The sequence below is a fragment of the Echiichthys vipera genome (genome assembly GCF_963691815.1).
Source record: "Echiichthys vipera genome assembly, chromosome: 9".
Classification (NCBI taxonomy): Eukaryota; Metazoa; Chordata; class Actinopteri; order Perciformes; family Trachinidae; genus Echiichthys; species Echiichthys vipera.
In genome coordinates, this window is record NC_139834.1 from 2,224,587 (window position 1) to 2,234,586 (window position 10,000).

The window sequence follows — 10,000 nt, forward strand, 5'->3', positions numbered from 1 at the left end:
CACAGGCCCGACACACACACCTGCACAAACAGGACCTATATACTGTACATGCAGTTAATGGAGAGATGTCAGATCGAGGGGGCTGCCAACGGCCCCCAGCAGTTGGGTGCCTTGCTCAACAGCACCTCAGTGCCCACGAGATGAACTGGCACCTCTCCAGCCACCAGTCAACTCTCCATTCATGGTGCACACGGGATTCAAACTGGCGACCCTACGGTTCCCGGCCGAGTCACCTAAATCCTAACCTTTGATGCTACCTGCTAACCTTAGATGCTAGCTGCTAACCTTTGATTCTAGCTGCTAACCTTTGATGCTATCTGCTAACCTTTGATGCTAGCTGCTAACCTTTGATGCTATCTGCTAACCTTTGATGCTAGCTGCTAACCTTTGATGCTATCTGCTAACCTTTGATGCTAGCTGCTAACCTTTGATGCTAGCTGCTAACCTTTGATGCTAGCTGCTAACGTTTGATTCTAGCTGCTAACCTTTGATGCTATCTGCTAAGGTTCTGTAGACGGCTCAGCTGGCTAACGTTAGTTTGATGCGAGCCACACGTATTACTGGATCTTATTTCGAAACTCCTGTTTGAGAAATCTAACTTATGAATGTTATATTATCATGATTTAGTGCGTCTTGTGCATACGACACAAAGAATAAATGAACGTCTGGGACTTTGTGGGTTCTGCAGAAAGATCCAGATGAAAGAAAAGCATGATGCTAGCTTCTAACCTTTGATGCTAGCTGCTAACCTTAGATGCTAGCTGCTAACCTTTGACGCTAGCTGCTAACCTTTGATGCTAGCTGCTAACCTTAGATGCTAGCTGCTAACCTTTGACGCTAGCTGCTAACCTTTGATGCTAGCTGTTAACGTATTATTCTAGCTGCTAACTTTTGATGCTATGTGCTAACCTTAGTTGCTAGCTGCTAACCTTTGATGCTAGCTGCTAAAAAAGGACTCGAGAGTGTGTGAAGTCCTGCTGCAGGAGACGCAGAGGACAAACACCTTCAGTGATAACACCCAGACATGAGATCCATCTGCTGTGGACTCTCTCTCTCTCTTTGGGTCTATGTCTCTCTCTCTCTATCTCTCTTTGGGTCTCTCTCTCTCTCTCTCTTTGGGTCTGTGTCTCTCTCTCTCTCTCTCTCTCTCTTTGGGTCTGTGTCCCTCTCTCTCTCTCTCTCTCTTTGGGTCTATGTCTCTCTCTCTTTGGGTCCGTGTCTCTCTCTCTCTTTGGGTCTGTGTCTCTCTCTCTCTCTCTCTCTCTCTTTGGGTCTCTCTCTCTCTCTCTCTCTTTGGGTCTGTGTGTGTCTCTCTCTCTCTCTCTCTTTGGGTCTGTGTCTCTCTCTTTCTCTCTCTTTGGGTCCGTGTCTCTCTCTCTCTTTGGGTCTATGTCTCTCTCTCTCTCTCTCTCTTTGGGTCCGTGTCTCTCTCTCTCTCTCTCTCTTTGGGTCTATGTCTCTCTCTCTCTCTCTCTCTTTGGGTCCGTGTCTCTCTCTCTCTCTCTCTATCTCTCTCTCTCTTTGGGTCCGTGTCTCTCTCTCTGGGAGACAGAAGACGTTGGCGCGGCGCGGCCCGGCGCAGTGACCCACAGTTTATAATTTAACACTCATGCATGATAGATGAGACTCTCACACAGCACGGGCCAAATTCAGACACAAAGTTCTGCCTTTCAAAGCCGAAAGAAGGGAAGAGAGAGAGGGAGAGAAGGGCAGTTAAAGAGATATGGATCGAGGGAGAGAGGGGGAGAGAATAAATCGAATGAGAGAAGGAGGAAAAGACAGTAAGTGGAAAGAGAGGAGGAGGAAGAGGAGTTTTACTACGTGCAGGTCTATATTTATGTGTTTAAAAGCAGGAGGAAGTGAGCGAGAGGAGGAGAGAGGGAAGAGAGGGGCGCAGGAAAGAGGAGGAGAGCGAGGGACGTTCGGATCGATGGAGGGGAACGAGAGATGAGAGAGAAGGGAGGGAGGAGGACAAGAGGAAGGAAAGATGGAGTGTAAGAGGAGGGGGGAGGATGGAGAGCGACGCTGCTGAGATTCACCTGGATCCTCGGAGTGTTGTTGGTCGAGTGTGTGAGTGTGTGTGAGTGTGTGTGTCGCTTACACGGGAATCTGACGCCGGTGCAATGAGGTGCACACACACACACACGCACGCACACACACACACACACACACACAGACACACACACACACACACACGCGCACACACACACACACACACACACACACACCTGGGCCGGGGCCAATTATCCGTGTTGCGTTTACCACACAAAAGCAATGAAACAGAGGTACGTCCCCGACACCCTCACCTGCAGGTCCTGTTCCCTGACACGAGCCACAGGTGAGACGCAGGTGAGACACAGGTGAGACGCAGGTAGGAGGCAGGTGAGACACAGGTGAGACGCAGGTGAGACGCAGGTGAGACGCAGGTGTGACGCAGGTGGGACACAGGTGTTGGTGATCACCACTAAAGCAATTCATCAGCCATTCAACCCTCTCACTGCGTAATGTCACTCACTTGTATCCAGGGCAGAGCCATGGAGACGGTTGTCCTACACACACACACACACACACACACACACACACACACACACACACACACACACACACACACAGGACCTATATACATGCAATTAATGGAAAGATGTTAGAGCGAGGGGTTGGGGGTTCGGTGCCTTGCTCAACAGCACCTCGGCGGTGCCCAGATGAACTGGCACCTCTCCAGCCACCAGTCCACACTCCATACAAGGTTGAAACAGGGACTCGAACCGGCGACCCTACGGTTCCCAGTCGAGTCACCTATGGAGACTGGAGCCTAAATCCAGCGCCGTAGACCACTCAGGGACGTTTGATGCTAGCTGCTAACCTTTGATGCTAGCTGCTAACCTTTGATGCTAGCTGCTAATGTTCGATGCTAGATGCTAACCTTTGATGCTAGCTGCTAACCTTTGATGCTAGCTGCTAACGTTTGATGCTAGCTGCTAACCTTTGATGCTAGCTGCTAATGTTCGATGCTAGATGCTAACCTTTGATGCTAGCTGCTAACCTTTGATGCTAGCTGCTAACCTTTGATGCTAGCTGCTAAGGTTCTGTAGACGGCTCAGCTGGCTAACGTCTGTTTGAGTGAATGTTCTATTAACCTGGGTGTCGACAGCCGTGCGAAGAAGAAGAAGAAGAAGAAGAAGAAGAAGAAGAAGAAGAAGAAGAAGAAGAAGAAGAAGAAGAAGAAGAAGGGCATAAACAGGAACGGCCATTTTGTGTCTGCAGTGGGACGATATCGGAAAAACGGTTTCTGCTGCAACAACTTCTGAGACTTAACTGAGCATGTGGACGACACACACACACACACACACACACACACACACACACACACACACACACACACACACACACACACACACACACACACACACACACACACACACACACACACACACACACACACACACACACACACACACACACACACACACTCTGGCATGCAACTGTGTGCAGAAACACACACAGGAGAGGGTCACCGGGTGGTCGAGTCACATTAGAGGGAGAGCGAGTAGGCACTTCCTTCTCACGCAATCCTCCCACACACACACACACACACACACACACACACACACACACACACACACACACACACACACACACACACACACACACACACACACACACACACACTCTACTCTACTCTACCATTCACACAAACACACTCATTCATGCCCTGGATGTCGACGACAAAAGGAGACGGTTAAGTTTAGACGACTAAAGGAGACGGTTAAGTTTAGACGACTAAAGGAGAGGGTTAAGTTAAGACCACTAAAGAGAGGGTTAAGTTTAGACCACTAAAGGAGATGGTTAAGTTTAGACGACTAAAGGAGACGGTTAAGTTTAGACGACTAAAGGAGACGGTTAAGTTTAGACGACTAAAGGAGACGGTTAAGTTTAGACGACAAAAGGAGAGGGTTAAGTTAAGACCACTAAAGGAGACGTTTAAGTTTAGACGACTAAAGGAGACGGTTAAGTTTAGACGACAAAAGGAGACGGTTAAGTTAAGACGACTAAAGGAGACGGTTAAGTTACATCTGTTTCCTCGCGGATGAACTCCTCAGTGGTGTGTTCAGGGCGCGGAGGGCGGTCCTCACGAGTACAGAAGTACCAGCGTGTGTGATGACGGGGCGATGATGTAATGGGGCTCTCCATGATCGCCCGGGAAACTAGGGGGTTGCCACGGCGATCCCCACGTCTGACAGCGAGGGGCAGAGAAGAAGAGAGAGTGGAGGTGGAAGTCGAGTTTCAGAGTTTAAAAAATTCACGAGTTTTCTCCTGCAGCGCCCCGCTAAATATAGACTGTGTGTGTGTGTGTGTGTGTGTGTGTCTGTCTGTGTAAACATGTGTGTGTGTACGCATCACCAGAGAGGACAGTGAACACATCACCAGAGAGGACAGTGAATGCATCACCAGAAGACAGTGAACGCATCACCAGAGAGGACAGTGAACGCATCACCAGAGAGGACAGTGAACACATCACTAGAGAGCAGAGGACAGTGAACGCATCACCAGAGAGGACAGTGAACACATCACCAGAGAGGACAGTGAACGCATCACCAGAGAGGACAGTGAACGCATCACCATGGGACAGTGAACGCGTCACCAGAGGACTGTGAATGCATCACCAGAGGACTGTGAATGCATCACCAGAGGACAGTGAACGCATCACCACAGAGGACAGTGGACGCATCACCAGAGAGGACAGTGAACGCATCACCACAGAGGACAGTGGACGCATCACCAGAGAGGAAAGTGAACGCATCACCAGAGATGACAGTGAACGCATCACCAGAGGACAGTGAACGCATCACTAGAGAGGACAGTGAACGCATCACTAGAGAGGACAGTGAACGCATTACCAGAGGACAGTGAATGCATCATCAGAGAGGACAGTAAAGGCATCATCAGAGAGGACAGTGAACGCATCACCAGAGAGGACAGTGAACGCATCACCAGAGAGGACGGTGAACGCATCACCAGGGGAAGTGAACGTATCACCAGAGGACTGTGAACGCATCATCAGAGAGGACAGTGAACGCATCACCAGAGAGGACAGTGAACGCATCACCACAGAGGACAGTGAACGCATCACCACAGAGGACAATGAACGCATCACTAGAGAGCAGAGGACAATGAACGCATCACCAGAGAGGACAGTGAACGCATCACTAGAGAGCAGAGGACAGTGAACGCATCACCAGAGAGGACAGTGAACACATCACTAAAGAGGACAGTGAATGCATCACCAGAGAGGAGAGTGAATGCATTACCAGAGGACAGTGAACGCATCACCAGAGAGGACAGTGAACGCATCACCAGAGAGGACAGTGAACACATCACCAGAGGACAGTGAATGCATCACCAGAGAAGACAGTGAACACATCACCAGAGAGGACAGTGAACACATCACCAGAGAGGACAGTGAACACATCACTAAAGAGGACTGTGAATGCATCACCAGAGAGGTCAGTGAACGCACCACTAGAGAGGACAGTGAACGCATCACCAGAGGACAGTGAACGCATCACCAGAGAGGACAGTGAATGCATCACTTGAGAGGACAGTGAACGCATCACCAGAGAGGACAGTGAACGCATCACCAGAGAGGACAGTGAACGCATCACTAGAGAGGACAGTGAACGTATCACCAGAGAGGACAGTGAACGCATCACCAGAGAGGACAGTGAACGCATCAGTAGAGAGGACAGTGAACGCATCACTAGAGAGGACAGTGAACGCATCACCAGAGGACTGTGAACGCATCATCAGAGAGGACAGTGAATGCATCACCAGAGGACAGTGAACACATCACTACAGAGGACAGTGAACGCATCACCACAGAGGACAGTGAATGCATCACCACAGAGGACAGTGAACGCATCACCAGAGAGGACAATAAACGCATCATCAGAGAGGACAGTGAACGCATCACCAATGAGGACAGTGAACGCATCACCAGAGAGGACAGTGAACGCATCACCAGAGAGGACAGTGAACGCATCACTAGAGAGGACAGTGAACGCATCACCAGAGGACAGTGAACGCATCACCAGAGAGGACAGTGAACGCATCATAAGAGAGGACAGTGAATGCATCACCAGAGAGGACAGTGAACACATCACTAGAGAGCAGAGGACAGTGAACGCATCACCAGAGAGGACAGTGAACACATCACTACAGAGGACAGTGAACGCATCACCACAGAGGACAGTGAATGCATCACCACAGAGGACAGTGAACGCATCACCAGAGAGGACAATAAACGCATCATCAGAGAGGACAGTGAACGCATCACCAATGAGGACAGTGAACGCATCACCAGAGAGGACAGTGAACGCATCACCAGAGAGGACAGTGAACGCATCACTAGAGAGGACAGTGAACGCATCACCAGAGGACAGTGAACGCATCACCAGAGAGGACAGTGAACGCATCATAAGAGAGGACAGTGAATGCATCACCAGAGAGGACAGTGAACACATCACTAGAGAGCAGAGGACAGTGAACGCATCACCAGAGAGGACAGTGAATGCATCACTGTTTTTTCCGCTCATGTGTTGTTTTGTTGCCTTAAACAGACTTTACTTATAGCTGACTGTTCACAACACACACACACACACACACACACACACACACACACACACACACACACACACACACACACACACACACTAACACACACACACACACACTGAGGGCCCCCAGGGGCCTCAGTATTGATTGGACTCTCAGTGTGTGTAATGAGAGCCGCTGCGTTTGTTTTTAGCTTCAGAGTGGGAGGAGAGAGATGTGGCACTGCGGCAAGACACGCACACGCACACACACACACACACACACACACACACACACACACACACGCGTATATATGTCCATGTCTTTATATAGACACACACACACACACACACAGGGACAGTGTAGGCGGATGTAATTGAAGCCTGCGGTCTGATTACAGCTCTTCTTCTTCTTTATGTCGTTTGTCTCTTTGTTTCATGCGTTTGTTTGTTTATTTATTTGTTTGTTTGTTTGTTTGTTTGTTTCTCACTTTCAGCCTCGTCTCAGTCGCTCGGTCTCCATCACCTCCTCTGTTGTTGTCGGACGGATCGTGAGGAACTGCGGTTCATCCTTCATGTTGCCTTCAGGGTGAACTGGACTCACTCGTTGTGTCTGATGCACAGAGCTGAAGCTGTGTGTGTTTGACCTCAGAGCTCAACAGGAGTTTAATGGTTAAAGGTTTAAATTAAACATTTTAAACACCTGCAGAACTGATGACATTCAATGGTCCCTGCACCGCACGCTTCATGACTCATCCAGACAGTTTTTTAGTGGAACAACTGTTAGCGTAGAAATCCAGGAGAGTTGCTAACAGCCGGACGTGGCTAACATTAGCTCGGGGCAGCACGGTGAAGGCATTCAAAGGTCTTTTTTAACCACTAATGCTGCTGAAAATAACAGCAAACCTCTGCAGCAGCATTTTGATCATGTGAGTGGTTCAAAAAGGCCGTTTCTGGTGCGTTCAGCGCCGTCCCGAGCTCATCCCTTTGAGGCTGTTAGCGTCCCACACGGTTGATCCACCACAGAAACCGTCTCCGTGGATTATCGGATGCTGAAAAATCCACAGGCTCCGTTTTTACTGGATTTACACTTTAAAGAGAAAAGGTTGGGACTGAACGAGAGCACCAAAGAACTGAGTCCTCCAAAAAAGTCCCCATTTCCCTTAAAACGTCCACGGAGCGGCTGTTTGAGGAACATATGGAACTTTTTTCTTAACATATTCCGACTTTTTCTGAGAAATATTACTTTTCTTTGGGGGGGGGGGGGGGGGGGGGGTTATGGGGAGGGTCCGGTTATTTTTCCCAACATGTTCATAAAACATATTGTTTTGGTCAAAATCTCCGCCCTTGTTTCTTCGTATTATCACGACATTTTTTCGTGATAATACGAGTTCGCAGCTTCTGTTGTTTATTGTTTTTTTACTTTATCCGTCAGAAAAATGCAGCGACATAAAAAATATTTTATTTCCCTCTGAGACGTGAAAACAGAAGAAATACTGGGCGGTACGGACAAAATCTTATATCAGCGTTTAGTATTTTTGCAGTAAATTCAATGAATGAATGAATGAAAAGCTTTAGTCCTGACTAATGAAACTACAGATCTGTGTTTTTACAGATGGAGCTGAGAGACAAACAGGAAGTGTTCAGGGTTAATAATAATAATAATAATAATAATCCGACTTTTTTAGAGAATATTCTGACTTAATCCTTAACATATAAAACCGTTTTTCTTCAAATATCCCAACTTTTTCTCATGAAATCTGACTTTTTCTGAGAAACATTACAACTTTTTTAGGGGGGGGGGGGGATCTGATATCAGCGTTTAGTATTTTTGCAGTAAATCAAATGAATGAATGAATGAATGAATGAATGAAAGGCTTAACTCCTGACTGATGAAACTATAGATTATTATATATATGTATATATAAATACAAATATAGACAGATGAGTGTTTTTACAGATGGAGCTGAGACACAGAACAGGAAGTGTTCAGGGTTAATGAAGTTTCTGATCTGTGCGGAGACGGGCTGAACCAAAGGAGTCGTCCCCCACCCCCACCCGTGTCTGTCTGCTGCACTGATGCACCGATGCAGACAGACACAGGTGGGGGCCGGCCCCTGAACGCTGCACGCTGGCGCCTGATGAGTGTTTAGTCAAACAAAGCGGCGTGAGGCTCCAGCTGGCACACAGGACCCGTGCTCGTCACCTCAGGCTGCTGCACACGCACCCAATCTGGGGACGGAGCCAGCGAGGCCCTGACCGAGCCACAGGTAGATAAGGACGACAGGTGCGCTGACAGACAGGCCGACACAATGGAGCCACACACACACGCACGCACGCACGCACACACACACACACACACACACACACACACACACACACACACACACACACACACACACACACACACACACACACACACACACACACACACACACACACACACACACACACACACACACACACACACACACACACACACAGATGACTGGGTTGGATAGTGAGGAACAACATTTGCCCCTCGTCAGTCACGACAAAGTCAAAGCTGTTCTCCAAAATGATGACGTATCATATTTACACGATTTTTACTCTGAAATATTCCAAGTTTTCTTTAAATCTTTTGACTTTTTCGCAAAAAATACGTCTTTTCCCGTAACATATTACGACTTTTTCAGAGAAATATTCTGAATTTATTACGACTGTTTCCTTAAAATATTACGACTTTTTCCCTAACATGTTACGACTTTTTCCCTAACATGTTACGACTTTTTCCCTAACATGTTACGACTTTTTCCCTAACATGTTACGACTTTTTCCCTAACATGTTACGACTTTTTCCCTAACATGTTACGACTTTTTACGTAACATGTTACGACTATTTCCGTAACATATTACGACTTTTTCCTTAACATAGCACAACTGTTTCCCTAACCTATTACGACTCTTTTCTCAAAATATCCCGACCTTTTCTGAGAAATAATCCGACTTTTCCGTGACATATTACGACTTTTTCCATCTTTTTCTCTCAACATGTTCATAAAACATATTTTTTGGGGTCTAAACTTTCTGTCTCCTGTTTCTTCGTATTATTACGATATTTTCTCGTAATATTACGAGTTAGCATCTTCGGTTGTTTATTGTTTGTTTACTTTATCGGTCAGAAAACTTCAGCTACATAAAAAAAACACTTTATTTCCCTCTGAGACGTAAAAACAGCAGAAGATGGAAAATACGGACCTCACATATGCTTCCCTCCTGACTTCACCTGAGACGTAAATAAATACATAAATAAATAAATAAATAAGTAAATAAATAAGTAAATAAATAAGTAAATAAATAAATAAATAAGTAAATAAATAAATAAGTAAATAAATAAGTAAATAAATAAATAAATAAATAAGTAAATAAAT